The sequence below is a fragment of the Pelmatolapia mariae genome, linkage group LG7 (assembly GCF_036321145.2).
Source record: "Pelmatolapia mariae isolate MD_Pm_ZW linkage group LG7, Pm_UMD_F_2, whole genome shotgun sequence".
In the NCBI taxonomy this organism is placed as follows: domain Eukaryota; kingdom Metazoa; phylum Chordata; class Actinopteri; order Cichliformes; family Cichlidae; genus Pelmatolapia; species Pelmatolapia mariae.
In genome coordinates this window covers 44,710,107-44,728,052 of record NC_086233.1, presented here as the reverse complement: position 1 = coordinate 44,728,052, position 17,946 = coordinate 44,710,107, and positions in this window count along the sequence as shown.

Sequence of the window (17,946 nt, the reverse complement as noted above, 5' to 3'; positions counted from 1 at the left end):
CACAAAGCTGGAGTTATTCTGCGTCTTTACGCTGCAGCTGTTTCTTGTTCTCTCATTCTCTCCCCCTCCCTCTCCTGTTGCTACTTCAATCATGAAACTGATCAATGATCAGATGATCGGCTTTTCTCTCTTGCTTGTTTATCTCCCACTTTGCGCCAGAACGGGGAAACCAGCTTGATCAGCTGTTGTTAGAATTGATTAATTATTAATTTCTAGTATCAGCTGATGTTTGCTGGAGCCACAGCCGTAACAGCTGCTGGTCATGATATCGGTTTGGATATCTGGTGAGAGGGAAACATGAAGATGAAACCAGGAGATGTCCTTACTGAATCATCAGAGCTGAACAGGTGATGGAGAAACAGGTTTACCTTTTAGGTGACATGAATGAGTTGAAGGGAAGTTATGAACTGTTTCTGAGAGAAACATGAAACTTTCTTTGAAACTACAAAGAAAAGGTTAATGTTGTCACTGTATTTGTAGGCTCCAAATGGCATCATCCTCTGACCAATGTACAAATATGTACACATATACAAATCTGGAAAAATAGGAAATAAATACGTAAATAAATAGTGTTATGTATATACAGTTTTGGTTATTGCACAGCGGTCGTTTATAGAGGGAAGTCCTTGGAATGCGGGGTGGAACTGCGTTATCTGTGCATGTGTGAGCAGGTTGAACAGGTCAAAACCAGGGTGGGAGCTGTCCTTGATGATGTTCGTTGCTCTGCTGAGGCAGCGAGAGGAATAAATGTCCATCAGGGAGGAGAGAGGGCAGCCGATGATCTTCTCTGCTACCTTGACTACACTCTGAAGCCTCGCTCTATCTGCCTTAGGCCATGTCCACACTAATGCATTTTCTTTGAAAATGCATCTTTTTCTCTCCATTTGAAAACACCGTTTCTGCGTCGCAGTGTGGACTGCGAAAAGGGAGGCTTTCCAAAATTATGCATTTTAGTTATATGATGCAGTCATGTGACCAATTCAACAAAGGACGGCATTGTACAGCAGTTGTTTTGTTTGCTCTCAATTTTGACAGCCCTAAGCTTTTGCAACTTTGTACTCTTTTGCTACTCGCAGCAACAACTCCACCTCATTGCCAGTCCATTTAAAAAGCTTGGTGCTTCCCTTGACATTTTGCCACAACATTTCAAAGAGCTGGAAACTAAATAAACGGCAGACGAAAATGGCGCAGGTTGTAGTGATGGGAATTCCAGCTTTTTAGAGAGAGCTCTTTCAGCTCGGCTCACTAAAAAGAGCCGGCTCTTTCGGCTCTTCAGGTTGTTTTGTTGCTTTAATTAATTTATTATTAACAATATAAAATTATGCACAAAATGAACTACTAATGTAAAAAGTGTGTTTTGTTATTTATAAATGTTTATCATATAAATATTCTTTTATTTATTCACAGCACACAAAATGTAAAAAAATATATATATAAAGTACAAAAAACGACTATTTACAATTCAGCTTTTAATTATTTAAATTTTCAGATTTTTCCCTTTTAAACCAATTCAAAATGAAACAACACAAAACACTGCAAACCACAATACAATAAAATATCGATTGAAATATGCAAAAAAAAGAAAAAGAAAAAATGAACAACCAGATCTTTAATTAAGGGAAAGGTTGGCATTAAGAAATACCAAGTGCCTTAGCTTTGAGGAGCTGATCCAGTTTCTTCTGTCATTAATTATCTGTCCTGTTTTGGAGAAGATTCTCTCAGAGGGGACTGATGTTGTCACAATGCACAGTCTCCATGTCATCACCTCGGTAAGACGTGGATAAATTGAAGCCTTGGTCTCCCACCAGCTCAGTGGATCTGCACTTCTCTGGCAAAGGGGCTGTGCTGGCTGCATGTACAGCCACACAGTGGTAATATCCACCATGTTAGTGTAGAGGCTTACACATAACATTGCATTCACATTTGTCTTTCTTTAAATATAGGAATTAATTTACAGGACAATGAATAACTGGTTTGGTTCAGAATTAATTCACATATTCAGATAACACTGCATTCTAAAATAAGTGCGCACATTTTAGTTTACACTGTTATGTATGATTTAATCTTTGTTTTCTGAGTTACCTTAGTTGCAGCTGCTCCAGTCCCTTGATTGAGGAGCCAAGAGGTGGAAAAGGGGCGGAGCAAGCCTTGATGGAAAACTGCAAATTGGCTCATTCCATAACTCTGGACCATGGGGTTCATTATGTTAGTTTCAGTTAGGTTTTGTGTGTTTTTACCCCTCTGTGTTTTTGTGGGTTGATCAAAATGTTTCCCTTAGGTTAGTTAGGTCAGTTTGTTTGAGTTATTAGTATGGTTTGTTAACTTTGAGTAGAGTTCTGTTATTTTGACCTCTTTTATGGGCCCAAGATTTTGATTCTTTTTGCATGATTTAACCAATTATGTTTGGGGGTTAAATAAAAAATATTTTTTTTGGACTTTAACCTGAGCCTAAGTTTCCTTTGCTGCTCGGTCCATCACAGGGGCTCATCAATGTAGGATCTCACTTCCATTATTGCATCTGCTGAGGGATTCCTTCTGGTAGTGTCTCTAGTTGCTCGTTCTTCAAAGAACCTCCAAACTGCAGATGCTTGTTGCTCCTTTTGTTCATCCTCTTCTGCCTCTTCTCCCTCTTGGTCCCCTAGCAGGGGAGTTGGTTGGCTGGATCTTGCTGCTGCAGTTATTCTCTGAAGAGCTTCATCCACTGCTCCATTGTCATTAAAGACAATGGAGCAAGAATTCTTGGATCAAGAATGGTGGTTTCAGAGAGAACAGCATTATATTCCATTCTGTGGAATTTTCTGTCCATGGATGCACAGAGAGCCTCCACCAACTTTCACTTTTCCTGTAGTTACTCTGGTTTGGTGCTCAGCTGTCACTCTCTGCAGACCCTTGCACAGGATTAACATTTTGCAGACTGTGACATGGCTGAAAAAGAGTAAATAACAAGTTTCAAAATTATGCTTTTTTTAAAAAAAAGAATTCAGCAGTATATTATTATTATTTATGATCATGTCTAATCTGCTTTTCATACCAGCAATGCAACTTACTACTACTACTAATAATAATAATAATGCAATAACATTTGCACACTCACCTGTCTGCACTGATCTCCACGGTGACCTGCTCAAATGGCTCCAGAACAGTGCATGCCTCCTGTAGTACCTCCCATTCCTCGTGGCTCAGAGGGTCAACCGGTGCATTGATAACTGCCAGGGTAGAGATGACTGCATCCTTGGACTCCAGAATCCGTTTTAGCATATGAAAGGTTGAGTTCCATCTTGTGATACATTCTTGTTTGAGCTTTAGCTCAGGCATGCCCATCTGTTGTTGGGTAGATTTGAGCTTGTGTGTGGCTGTTGTGCTCCTGTGGAAAAATTCCACTATCGCCTTCACTTTGTCCACAGCTGGCTTCATCACCTTCAAAGCATCTCTTACAACCAGGTTAACTGTGTATGCAAGACATGGGTGGTGAGTCCAGTTCAGGATTTTAATTGCTTTTGTTATGTTAGCTGCATTGTCAGTAGCACAGCACACCACTTTGTTTTCCACATCCCACTCTTTTGCCACTTTGAGCAGCTCTTCTGCCAAGTTCTCAGAAGTGTGTCTGTCGCTGAACTCAAAACAATCCAGAAGACAGGATACCATTTTATAATTTTCAATAAAGTGACACGTAACTGACAAGAAGGATGTGGTGGTTTGGGATATCCAGCTGTCAGTTGTTAGACAGACTCCTGTGGCTTTTTTAACCGTCTCTTGCAGTGATGCACGTTCTCTTTCATATATAGAATAGAATAGAATAGAATAGAATAGAATACAATAGAATAATCCTTTAATTGTCCCACAAGGGGAAATTTGGTTGTAACAGCAGCCAAAAACACACATATACAAACAAACAGTACACAGGACACAGAACAGAAACATACACAATTTTTCTTACATATTTAGATTAAGGACAATGGTTACTATATACAGAGAGTACTGTACAGTTATTAAATTAAATAAAAATAACTACAGATAAGTGGCAAACCAGGTTGTAGTGCGAATCGGTTGATTAACTTATTGCAGTTACAGTGCTGATGTAAACATCTATGTTTGTTGGGAGCAGTTCTGATTGTACAGTCTGACAGCTGCAGGGAGGAAGGACCTGTGGAAACGCTCCGTCATGCATCTAGGATGCAGCAGTCTGTCACTGAAGGAGCTCTGCAGTTCAGCAACACTTACATGCATGGGGTGGGAGACTCTGTCCATCAGAGATGTTATTTTGGCCAGAGTCCTTCTGTCTCCCACCACCTGCACTGGGTCCAGGGTGCATCCCAGAACAGAGCTGGCCTTCCTGATGAGTTTATCCAACCTCTTCCTCTCAGCTGCCGATAAACCGCTGCTCCAACATACAACACTGTAAAAAATGACAGATGCCACCACAGAGTCATAGAAGGTCTTTAAAAGCACTCCCTGTACTCCAAATGACCTCAGCCGCCTCAGCAGGTAGAGTCTGCTCTGACCCTTCCTGTAAAGAGCATCAGTGTTGTGGCTCCAGTCCAGTTTATTATTCAGGTGAACACCCAGGTACCTATAAGAGTCCACTATCTCAATGTCCACTCCCTGGATGTTCACCGGTGTCAGTGTGGTGGGTCTGCGTCTCCGGAAGTCCACCACCAGCTCCTTGGTTTTCCCGGCGTTGATCAGCAGGTGGTTCTGCTGACACCAGTCAACAAAGTCCAGAGTCCACTGTCTGTACTCTGAGTCGTCCTCACCTGTGATGAGGCCGACTATGGCAGAGTCGTCAGAGAACTTCTGTAGGTGGCAGCGTGGGGAGTTGATGGAGAAGTCTGCAGTGTAGAGGGTGAAGCAACTGCCACAACTAGCTAAACGTAAGCTAAAGTGGCAGTTTTTCGTTGTTGACGCTGTCACCGCTACGAGATTTCGGAATGGCACCACTTACCTCAACATCCAGTTGTGAAAGCTGCGTCAACCTGAGCCAAAAAGTGATCCAGCTGGAGCAAAGGATATCCACGCTATACCAAATCCAGGGGGCTGAACGCGATCTTGACACGATCCTCCTTGGCAAAGCTCAAACCACCGCTACTAGCGCTGAGCTAGCCGACACAGTGCACCACTCAGCTGTTGTGTCCCAAGATCCCGCCAACAGTCAACCCAGGCTCCAAACTTGTGTCGCTGGTGTTTCTGCCACGGACGAGAACTGCTGGTTTCAACTAGGGGCCAGACCCAAGGCTCTGGTCAGCTCCACTCCACTCCAACCAGCGCCATGGACCATGGTTGGGACGCGCGGTGGCTGCAGAGGGGCCAGGAGGATCCGTCTCTCGCACCCTCACCCCTCCGGTGCGGTAGTGCTGGAGAATAAATTCAGTATCCTGGATCCTGTGGACTTTCCTCCTCTGGCTGCTAGCCCTCGCCACCCCGCTGTGTCGCTGAAGTCTGCACCATCTCCACCACTACGTCCCCGGAGCCGTGGCGGGCAGCCCGGCGCTGTGGCGCAAACTCGCCGCGGAGAACTGTTCTTCACCCCGGCTCCTCGGAGAAGAGGACCCACGGCGCGGCTACCTGGGAGTCACTCACGCGGTCCGGCTGGTGCATCTCCATTTGAACACCCCCGGTGCCGTGGCGCAGGCGTCTCTGATGGCCAGCAGTCCCCGGTGGCATCTCCTCTCTCCACGCTGGTCCTCGGAGATTCCATCGTCAGGAACGTGCGGATGAGGGGGGCGCTCACGCTGTCGTTCCCGGGAGCCACCGTTGTCGACATCGTGGACAGAATTCCCAACATCCTGGCGTCCCACCCACAGGCCAACCGGCTCATCATCCACATCGGCACCAATGACATTCCCAAACAGCAATCTGAGCTGCTGAAGCTGGACTTCCTCCAACTCTTCAGCCTCCTTGGTCAGTTGCAGGTGAGTGCTTTTATCTCCGGGCCCACCCCCACCTGCGGCAGAGGGATAGGCCGTTTCAGCCGGCTGCTCAGCCTTAACACCTGGCTTTCCTCCGCCTGTGTCTCCCACGGCGTGGGTTTTATTAACAATTTTGATGCCTTCTGGGAGAGGAGACATCTTTTTGGGGCAGACGGACTCCACCTCAACGCCTGGGGACGCCGTTTGCTGTCCGCCAATTTGGTATTTGGCGTACAGCACTCCCGCACACGGCCCTGTCATTACCCCAAACCGACACTACCCGCTGATCTGTCCGCCACTGACTGATGTCCCCCTGGTCCCAGCTCCTATATTTGTTCCACTTTTAACAGTAATACACAAAACTCTGGACTCGGACCTCTCTCTCCCACAGTCAACACAATACCCGTCATAATCACAAACAGAGAGCAACACAATTATCATAAATCCAGTAACTCCAAAAACATTAATAACCTCCGGCCTCTTCAAAAATCTCAGACTTCATTGAACTCTACTGTCAAAAATCCACCAGTCTCAATTAGTATGGCACTTTTAAATGTCCGCTCTCTGTTGAATAAGTCTTTTATTATTAATGATTTAATTTTAGATAATAAACTTGATTGTTTATTTTTAACTGAAACATGGCTGGGTTCGGATGCACCAGTTGTTCTCACTGAGGCCTCCCCACCAAATTTTAATTTCTCTTTTTCCTTTAGAAGTGGTAAGAGAGGTGGTGGGACTGCATCTTTAACCAATAACACACTCACCACCAAACAAATTTTATTTGATCATTTTACCACTTTCGAATTCCACGCTATTGTTTTTAGCAGCCCTCCAGTTTTATCTGTCACAGTTTATAGACCACCTAAAGACAGTGCTGCTTTTATCAAGGAATTCTCAGAATTTTTAACAAACATACATTCAAAATATAATATGATAATTCTAACCGGTGATTTTAATCTGCACATAGATAATCCTTCTGACCCTACATCAAAAGAATTCTTAAACATTCTTCATTGTATGGATTTTACCCAGCACGTCATGCAGCCGACTCACAACAGAGGACACACTCTGGACCTGGTCATCACCCATGGGCTGTCCACCAGTGTGTCCTCTGTTGTTGACTTGGCTGTCTCTGACCACTACTGTGTGTTTTTTAACATCACCGGTTTTATTCAGCGGGAGACCTCGGTGCGAACTGTGAGGAGGCGCTATCTAACCTCTGAAGTGGCTGCAAATTTTACCAGGGTTTTAGACGAATGCCCCCCTGTGATTCTACCTGCACCCTGTGATTTTATTTTTAATCATTTTAACCTCAAACTGAAGAAAAGCCTTGACTCCGTTGCTCCACTCACCACCAAAAAGATTAACGTAAAACATGTATCACCCTGGAGAAACGAAGAAGTCAAAAAACTCAAAAGAAATTGCAGGGCAGCAGAAAGGAGATGGAGGAAAAATAAAAATGAAATCAACCATCAAATACTTTGCAAGCAACTTAAAATTTACAATAATACACTAAGGAATTCAAGAAATTCATACTTCGCCAAAATAATCAGTAATAACAAAAATAATCCCAAGGTCCTCTTCTCCACCATAGATCACTTATTTAACCCTGATTTTAACAGCTCCCAAAGACCCCCCACAGACTCACTCTGCGAGCAGTTTGCAGACCACTTCAGGGGAAAAATCACCTCCATCAGATGTGATATTTTATCTTCTCGTGTTATGATTTTAAACACATCTGAAGGCTCGATTGTACCTGAGGAGACACTGGACAGCTTTGTCCTGGTTAATGCTGAGAACCTTAAGAAAGTTTTCTCCACAGTGAGACCCACCACATGTCTTTTAGATCCAATCCCCTCTCCACTTTTTAAAACACTTTATGGATTTTTTGAAGCTGAGCTTTGATACATGATGAATTGCTCTCTTCAGTTGGGTGTCTTCCCTGCTGACTTTAAAACGGCGGTGGTGAGGCCCCTTCTGAAGAAGAGCAATTTGGATTGCAATGATTTTAATAACTACAGACCTGTATCCAACTTACCATTTTTAAGTAAAATTTTAGAAAAACTTGTTTTTACTCAGATTAATGATTTTCTGAATGATAAACAGATCCTAGAAATATTTCAGTCTGGATTTAGGGTGAACCACAGCACAGAGACTGCTCTCCTAAAGGTTTTAAATGATCTTAGATGTAACTGGGACTCCCAAAAGCTCACAGTCCTGGTGCTACTGGATCTAAGCGCAGCTTTTGATACAGTAGACCACGCTATACTTTTAAACAGATTGAAACACATGGTGGGCCTCTCCGGTGCTGTACACAACTGGTTCACTTCCTATCTCTCAGACAGAACTTTTATGGTGTGTATGGATACATGCTCCTCTAAGATCCATAAAATGACATGTGGTGTGCCTCAAGGGTCGGTTTTAGGCCCTGTACTTTTTAATTTGTATATGCTCCCTCTTGGCGGTGTCATCAGGAGGCATGGAGTGAACTTCCACAGTTACGCTGATGACACTCAGCTGTACATCTCCGTGTCTCCTGATGACACCAGACCAATGGATGCCCTTTTTAACTGTATTCTAGATATAAAATCTTGGATGGCAGAAAACTTTTTACAGCTTAACCAGGACAAAACTGAAGTTTTAATCTTCGGTCCTGAGGCTCAGAGAGAGAAACTCCTGTCTAAATTACAGGCATTTTCACTATGCCCTTCACTACAAGTGAAAAACCTGGGTGTTATTCTTGACTCTGAGCTTGGTTTTATCCCACATATTAAACATGTAACCAAAATTGGATTTTATCATCTAAAAAATATAGCCAGAGTCCGCCCTATTCTCTCTCGGGCCAACACGGAGATGCTGATGCATGCTTTTATTACCAGTCGCATTGATTATTGTAATGCCCTGCTCTCTGGTCTCCCCAAAAAGAATATTTCACCTTTGCAACTTTTGCAAAACTCTGCAGCTCGTGTGCTGACGAAGACCAGAGGGCGGGCCCACATTACACCGGTTTTACAATCGCTGCATTGGCTCCCCGTGTGTTTCAGGATCGATTTTAAAGTTCTTTTATTGGTTTTTAAATGTCTTAATGGTCTTGGGCCTTCTTATCTTTCAGATCTGCTTTTACCATATGAACCCTCACGGACCCTGAGGTCCTCTGGTACTGGCCTTTTGATTGTCCCTAAAGTCAGGACACATACTCACGGAGAGGCAGCTTTTCAGTGGTATGGTCCTCATCTTTGGAACAGCCTGCCGGAGGAGCTCAGGGCCGCAGAGAACGTTCATGTTTTTAAAAACAGGCTCAAGACCCACCTTTTTAATTTAGCTTATAACTAACGCTTATTTATTTTATGCTTATTTATTCTATCCTGTTATTCTATTTATATTATTAATTTAGTTTTACCTAATATCTATTGATTGTATTCTTATTCATTTTTTATCTTCTTACTCTGTTTATACTTATATTTATATTGTATCCCACTCTTATTTATTTTATCTTTTTATCCTGTTTATATTCTTATTAGGTTATATCTCCAGTGTTTCCTCGGAGGGGGCTCTCTGCACCGGGGCTGTGATCGACCGTGGCTGCTGGGGCTCTGTGGATCCTCTCAGCCTGGCTGGGGGGCTTCTTTGCCGCCCTCCTGCTGTGTGCCCAGCCTGGAGGCTGCGGTCTGTGACCGGCTCCCGGTGCAGACGGCTCCCTGTGATAGTGTTTCCTCACTTGGCTAATGCGTACCCAGCCCAATTTTACTCTTTAAGTGTGTGTGTGTGTGTATATGTGTGTGTGTGTGTGTGGGGGGGGGGGTGTATCCATGACAGTTTCTGTTAATGAGAGTGCGGGGGATGAGTGGGAGGGTGGGGTGGGGTGGGCTGCTTTTAACCATGTAAAGCACTTTGTGCTACAGTTTGTTTTGTATGAAAAGTGCTTTATAAATAAAGATTGATTGATTGATTGATTGAAGACGAACGGTGACAGCACAGTTCCCTGTGGGGCCCCCGTACTGCAGACCACCGTGTCAGAGACACAGCCCTGTGACCTCACATACTGTGGACGTTCTGTGAGGTAGTCCAGTATCCACTGGGACATGTGGTGGTCCACTCCCGATAGCTCCAGCTTGTCTCTCAGAAGTCGTGGCTGGATGGTGTTGAAAGCACTGGAGAAATCAAAGAACATGATCCTCACAGTGCTTCCAGGCTTCTCCAGGTGAGTCAGAGCTCGGTGCAGGAGGTAGATGATGGCGTCCTCCACCCCAATGCCAGGCTGGTAAGCAAACTGCAGCGGATCCAATGAAGACCTCACCAGGGGGGCGCAGATGGTTTAGAACCAACCTCTCGAGGGTCTTCATCAGATGCGATGTCAGGGCTACCGGCCTGTAGCTGCTGAGGTCCTTGGGATGGGAGGTCTTTGGTACCGGTACCACACAGGAGGTCTTCCACAGCTGTGGTACTTTCCCCAGTGACAGGCTCAGGTTGAACAGATAACCTAGGATGCCACACAGTTCATCTGCGCAGCATCTCAGGAGCCTGGAGCTGACGCCATCTGGACCTGCAGCCTTCCGCACCTTGATCTTGCGAAGCTCATTCCTCACTTGAAGTGCTGAGATAGAAAGAGTGGATTTTGGGGGAGGGGTGTGTATGTTGGAGTCCACAGAAGCCGGGGGTGGGTGTAATGACTGGGAGCTGGGAGGTGTGAAGCTGAGAGGTGTGAAGTCCTGAGATGAAGGACAGGCAGTCCCTGAAGATGAAGATGAAGGAGATTGCAGCAGGGGGGACGATGCTGTGGGAGGGGTGGGTGTTTGATCAAACCTATTAAAATATTTATTTAGGTCATTCACCCACCCCAAGTCTCCTGCAGCTTGGTTGGCTTTTGTCCTGAGATTGTCTTCAGGCTGTTCCAAACCCCTCTGATGTTGTCCTGTTGCAGCTGCTCTTCCATCTTCCTCCTGTAGTTATATGCCTGGGATGATTTTTTTGGGGGGGGGAGAGAACCTTCCTGCTTTTTCCAGTTCCGGGCAGCTGCTCGTGCAGTCGACCGGCCAGTCAGCTGAGCAGTTTTGCGTTCTTTTTCTAACTTTAATGCTCTTTTCGTTGTTGCATTTCGCCATCTACTCAGTATATTTGTATTATTTTCCTTTTCCTAATTTTTGTGATTTTTCGGACTTGTTTCCGACACTTCGACATGACCCCAAGGCTCACCTACACCAGGGACTCCCTCATCCAGCTGCGGCTGCAGCTGCCGCCCGGCCTCTGGCTTTTCCGCTCCACTTCCACGGACTACTTTCCCAAGGAAATACTCCGTGGACACGGAAATCGAAAAACTCACAATAACAAGGTAACCAGGAGGGGATTAAAGAAGAGTGGGGTGAGAGCCAGACTAAAGAGGGAGACACAAACAACGAGCGCTCCCGTCCATTATCCTTGCTAATGTGCGGTCTCTCCGCTCCAAGCTGGACGAGCTGCAAGCCTGCGTCAACCATCTGCATGAGTACAGAACTGCCTCCGTTCTGGCATTCACGGAATTGTGGTTAAACAACAGCGACAACAACAGGCCGCTGCACATTGATGGCTTTTCACAACCTCTTCGTCTGGACAGAGACCGCAAATGCACCGGGAAGCAACATGGCGGTGGCATGTGTCTGTATGTAAACAACAGCGTGTGCTCTACAGTCACTGTGAGGGAGAAGCTGTGCACTACAGACATCGAGCTTCTGGCTGTTTCCCTGCACCCCTACTACCTCCCCAGAGAATTCCCACAGCTTTTCATCATCTTGGTTTACATCCACCCCAGAGCTGATGCAGCTAAAGCCACAGAGTACTTCACCAACACTCTGTACAAACTGGAACAATTATCACCGGACTCTCCCAAGTTCATCCTGGGTGATTTCAACCACTGTTCCCCTGACAAGTTGCTTAAAGGATACCAACAGTATGTTACATGCAGCACACGTCAGGGGAAGACTCTGGATAAATGCTATGGCTCTGTACCAGATGCATTTAATGCCCTCCCCCTCCCCCCTCTCGGCTCAGCAGACCACCACACCATCCCGCTGGCCCCTGCTTACACCCTAGTCATCAAGAGGATTAAAAAGGTCACCAAAAACATCAAGCAGTGGACAGAGGAAAGTATCCTCACCCTACAAGGATGTTTCGAAGGCACTGACTGGGACAGCCTTCTTTCTCCCTCTGATGACATCGACGAACAAGTCAACACGGTGACATCATACATCTCCTTCTGTGTTGACAACATTATCCCCTCAAAAACAGTCTCCATGTACCCCAACAGCAAACCCTGGATCACCAAGGAACTCAAGGAAATCCTTAATAAATTTTAAAAAAAAAGAAAAAAAAAAGGATTTTCTTCACTGGCTCTGCTCTGGATAAAAAGGAGGTCAACAGGGAGGTCAAGAGGGCCATAAAAACTGCTAAACTGGAGTATTAAAAACACTGTCAAAAAAAATTCACTACAGGGGACTTCCACTCAGCCTGGCATGCCCTCAAATCCTTGGCCTCTGTGAATACTGCAGTCACCACCCCCAGAACCATCCAGGTGGAGGGCAGCAACCCCTCCTCCCTCCCTGATGACCTCAACACTGTCTACACCAGGTTTGAGACAGACAGCGTCACCCAGCTTGAGGAGTCCAGATCCTCACTCAAACCTGGCAGCTCTGCACTCACCTTCAGGACTGAGGACGTGGTGAGAGCCCTCAGGAGGACTAGGGAGAGGAGTTCACCCGGCCCTGACAACATCAGCTGTCGAGTTCTGAGGCACTGTGCAGGGCAACTAGGAAGTGTGTTCCGGACTCTATTTCAACACTCAATTGACAGTCACACCGTCCCCCAGCTGTGGAAACACTCCCCAAAAGAAACAACCCAAAGTCTCTGAATGATCTTCGTCCTGTGGCCCTCGCCTCCCTGGTGATGAAGGCCATGGAGAAGATTATAAAACAGCACATCGTAAGAGCAACTGACCCCCTGATGGACCCACTCCAGTTTGCTTACCGTGCACGCAGAAGTGTCGATGATGCAAAAATCTTCATCTTGGACTCCATCCACAAACATCTGGAGCTCCCTGACTCCTCCGCCAGACTTCTGTTTGCTGATTTCTCATCAGCGTTCAACACTCTGCAGCCTCATATCCTGGCTACTAAACTTTCCACCCGATTACACCTGGATGATCAGCTAATCCTGTGGATATTGGACTTTTTGACCAACAGGACTCAGAAAGTTCGGGTGAACAACTCTCGTTCCGGTCTCTGTTCCACCTCCACTGGCTCCCCCCAGGGCTGTGTGCTCTCCCCCCTGCTCTTCATCCTCTACACTGATAACTGCAGATCCACACAGCCCAGCTGTCACCTGGTTAAATATGCTGACAACACAGTTCTCCTGTCACTGCTGTCAGGCCCCTCACAACACCACGGGCCCGCTCTGCAGGAGTTTGTAGAGTGGTGTGACAGCTCCAAACTTGAACTGAACGTGAGCAAAACCAAAGAGATGGTGGTGACCTTCTCCAGTAGGCAGAGGGATCTGGCTCCTTCAGTCACCACCACCATCCACGGGAAGCCAGTGGAGGTAGTTGAGGAGTACAAATACTTGGGAACCATCTTTGACAACGTCCTGAAATTCTCTGCCGACACAGAGGAGATTCTCAGAAGGTGCCACCAACGGTTATACCTCCTTAGGAAACTCAACTCCTTTGGAGTCAGCACACCCATCATGATGACTTTTTACTATGCCTTCCTGGAAAGCATCATGACCTTCTCCATTACCTGCTGGTTCCACACCCTCAGCCTTCAGAACAGGAACAGACTGCAGCACACTGCATCAGTGTGTTCTAAAATCATTGGCCTGCCTGTCAGAACTCTGGCACAGGTTTTCAGCCAACAGGCCCTTAGACAGGCAGCCAAAATCATCAACGACCCCTCTCACATTCTTCACCCCACATTTCAATGGTTCCCCTCTGGGCGACGCCTCCGCTGCATTTCCTGCAGGACTGAGAGGAGAGCCACCTTTGTCCCCAAAGCCACTCTGCTTTTTAATTCCAGCAGATAAGACCATTTCCCACACCAGAAACAAACTACTCTACACTCTTTTTATACTACCGACACTTTATTCACTTTTAGTCACTTACAGTTATTTATTCACCTTTCAGTCACTTTAATTTTAAACTGTGTAATTTTAAAACTGTATATACTGTATATTCTGTGTATTTATTATCTCACTCTTATTGCCTGGTCTTATTGTTCTTATCTTCAACATTATGCTGCTCTGTTGTATGTTAATTGCCCCTTGGGGATAAATAAAGTCTTTCTGATTCTGATCGGAATTACATAAATGGGATTCAGTGCATGTATAAAAGTCCTGAATCCTTTGTCATCCACAACAGAAAATGGTTGGAAATCAAGTGCTATCATTTTTGCCAGTTCTTCATCAATTGTGTTCTGTCTTGCTGGGGTCACAGACTTCTGCAAAAACTGTCTCATAGAGCTGTAGGTTGGTTTAGGTGGTATACTGCAGGACGCTTCAGATACTGCAGCAGAAGAAGAAGCAGCAACAGTTGTAGTAGACACACTGGCACCTTCATTTATATCACCCTCAACTGACTGTTTTATCTTCCCATTGCACTGATGGGTGGACAGTTCTCAGGTGCCTATGCATGTTGTTTGTGGAGCTGGCTCTATATGAAATTCTTTTCTTGCAAACTCTACACTCTGTCAATAACACTGAAATGGTTCCAGATTTTGCTTCTTTTCTTGGTTGCTTCACTCATTTTCTTTACTGTACCTTTCTAAATTGACGATGTTGTCTCTTGTTGTTGCTCTCTTTCTCGCTCTCCCTCCTGCTCTGTTTGTGTGCTACTGCTGCTGCAAGTGTAACTACCGCCCCTCCCCCCTCTGCCCAGCGCTGAGCAGAGGGGGGAGGGGCACAAACGCAAGGCTGTGTTTGCGCCCCTCCCCCCTCTGCTCAGCACAAACACAAGGCTCACCTGTGGCGTGAAGCGAAACAAAATTAGAGAGAGGGCAAGAGAAAGAAAACAAACCCCACGGCTCCCAATAAGTAGCCGGCTCCCGTCGTTCACTTCAAAGATCCGGCTCTAAGAGCCATTTCGTTCGCGACCGACCCATCACTAGCAGGTTGAATCATCTTACGTTTCATGAATGCACAGCACAGGAATGTAAGCATTTTCAGTGTGGATGAACAACTCTTCAGAAACGATAGTGTGGACGCGGAGAGTTTTTAGACGAAAACGCAGTTTTCAGATTTATCCGGATTAGTGTAGACGTAGGCTCAGTGCAGCTGCCATACTGCCATACCATACTGTGATGCAGTATGTTAGCAGCTCTCAATGGACGAGCGGTAAAAGTTCAGCAGCAGGTTGAAGTCCAGTTTGTACTTCCTGAGGACTCTTCCTGAGTCACATAAGAATTTGTACTGTCACCTCCAGCAGATTTAACTTGGTGTACAGGCTTGGTGTGCAGAACTGTAGTAACTACACAAGAATAAAGTTTGTGTGCCATATAATGAAGCTGTGGGAAAGAGTTGGTGAAGATAGTTTAGGGAGAGAGAGGTGACCATCAGTGAGTAGTAGTATGGCTTCATAGGAAAATAGGAAGACCACAGAAAGGATTCAAGGGTCTAGTGAAGGAGGATTGGTGTAACAGAGGAGGATGCAAGGGATGGGGTGAGATGGAGAAAGATGATCTGCGGTTGCAACTCCTAAAGTGATACATTTATTGAGAGTAAGATGGTCAGTTTAGTGTAACGACAACAATCTACTCAACTGGAAATAAAGCTGGAAATAAACCTGAAAACAATTCCTCAGAAGTAGACTCTTTCCATACTAAGATATTATACTACAACATACATTTCAAAAAAGGAAGAAAGAATTGCTACTGAGGCTACAGGAGCTCCCAGAAATAGATGGAATCTAAAAGACAAACAAAAAACCCAATGTAAATACATTTTTAATGAGTTACAGTCCAACACCATTTAAATCTCAAAGATAACATTTATTACAACATAGCATACAAATCAACTCTTGATTCTCTAAGTCGGACTAATTCTAAGGGGATGAAATGTCCACAATGTTCCTGTGGAATGTTAGTGAGTGGAACATGAAACATTTCAATAAACACATATTTTCCTGCCATGAAAGAGCTGAGATTCCTTTCAGTGAATATGCAGCATGATCCACAGCTACAGAAAAAAGGTTTTGTGAACAAAGAAGAATTCCATATACTGTCATTCATTGTTCCGTATGTAATTTCGCAAACGCCAAATGCAGTGTGCTTATTTTTCACCTGGGTGTAGATAGATAGGAACAAACATGAATTTAATTAGCCAGAAATCATCTTTATATACATTTACCTTCACTGAAATATGAAAAAAATGTATATGTAAAATATATATATGTATATATATATGTATGTATATATATATATATATATGTAAAATTTAATCTCTTTCTAACAAAAGACATAATGAAGACTGATAATAAAACTGATGTTAATATTTCTCATCCAAATTCTTTAATGATAAGTCACAGCAGCAAGCAATGCACTGCAATCTGTTAAAAGGAAGCGTTTTGTCAGGGTTTGTTACTTTGAGGGCTTAACGAGATACCCGTGTAAAAACAACTATGATCGTAATAATGAATATCAGGAGTCCAAGGGCAACCAGGACTGTGGAGGTGATGTTAAGCTGGCGAGCAGTGGCCCCATAATGCCGTGCACCCTCCAAATCTCCAACCACCTTCCGGTCTCTGGCCTAAAAGGACAGAAACATATAGATTGTAAAAGTGTAGTTGGAGTTCATGGACATGTAACTTGATCTATGTGGTCAAATCAATATAATGTAGGTCATAGTAAGTAGACAGGTACAAATTAATATATTTATTTATGCACACACACACACACACACACACACACATACACTCAGAAGTATAACAGATGCTTAGTTCCTGAAAAAACTAATTTATTTAACCTCACCTTGATAGAATAAATAAGAGCTGCAAGTCCAAGACAACAGGGGTTTGAGTAGAAAAAGCAGAGGAGGGACCAGATAATATGGTCCTTTGGGGGCTCAGTGCTGATGATCACAGTTGTGTGCTGAACCATTGATTGTTGATCCCCATTCCCATCATACATGCTGTCCTGAAATGGAAGGTAACGTGGAGGATTCGTTGTTGTCATTGTTGTGAGCTCAACTGCAGTTTGGAGAGAATAAAGGTGTTCAAAAGAGTTATTGATATTAATGATTTCATTTTGGGGACAGCAGTGGAGTTATGTGGATATGAATACAATATAATATGAATATGAAAAAAGTGCTTTGTGATAGAACACACAATGGCAACTAGTGCAAATATGTTTTTGAGGAGATTCTGCTCTCACAGTCGGTGACTCGACTGTGAGAGCAGAATCTCATTTCATAAGCCTGCTTAGACATACTGATAATATGTCTCTCCAGCTTTTTACAGGAAGCAGTTACACAGGTTTGGACTTGCTGGATGAGTATACTGCATGCCAGTAGGCTTGAGCACACTCCCCACCCCCCATTCTGAAACCTACTTACCTGGATTGCTTTACTGTAAGTGAGCACAGAAGAAATGTAGATTTTCTAAAAACTATGCTAACCTTACCAATACAACACGACAACCACAAAATTCAAATTCACTCCCCACCAAAGAGCCACATTAAAGATCCTAATGTCACAACTTCAATATATATCACAGATAAACCAAAAATAAGTCTTAAACAATTTCAATTTAGGAAAAGCATCACCATAAAAACAGACAAAAAGACAGGAAAAGTAAGACAACACTTCTACACACACAGACACACAAAGAAATAAAGTTTTTCTACTTAGAAGTTCATTCTGCTTCTACTAAAACAGACTCACCTTCAGTTTCACTTGTCAGTCAGTGCAAGTCCACGCAGTCTTTATATGCAATCTGGATTCGACTGGAGTCAACAGCCAAATGAGACTGCATGCATAAGGGTGTTTTTAGCAGAACAGACGTCACGTAATTTAACACAAAAGGTCCACG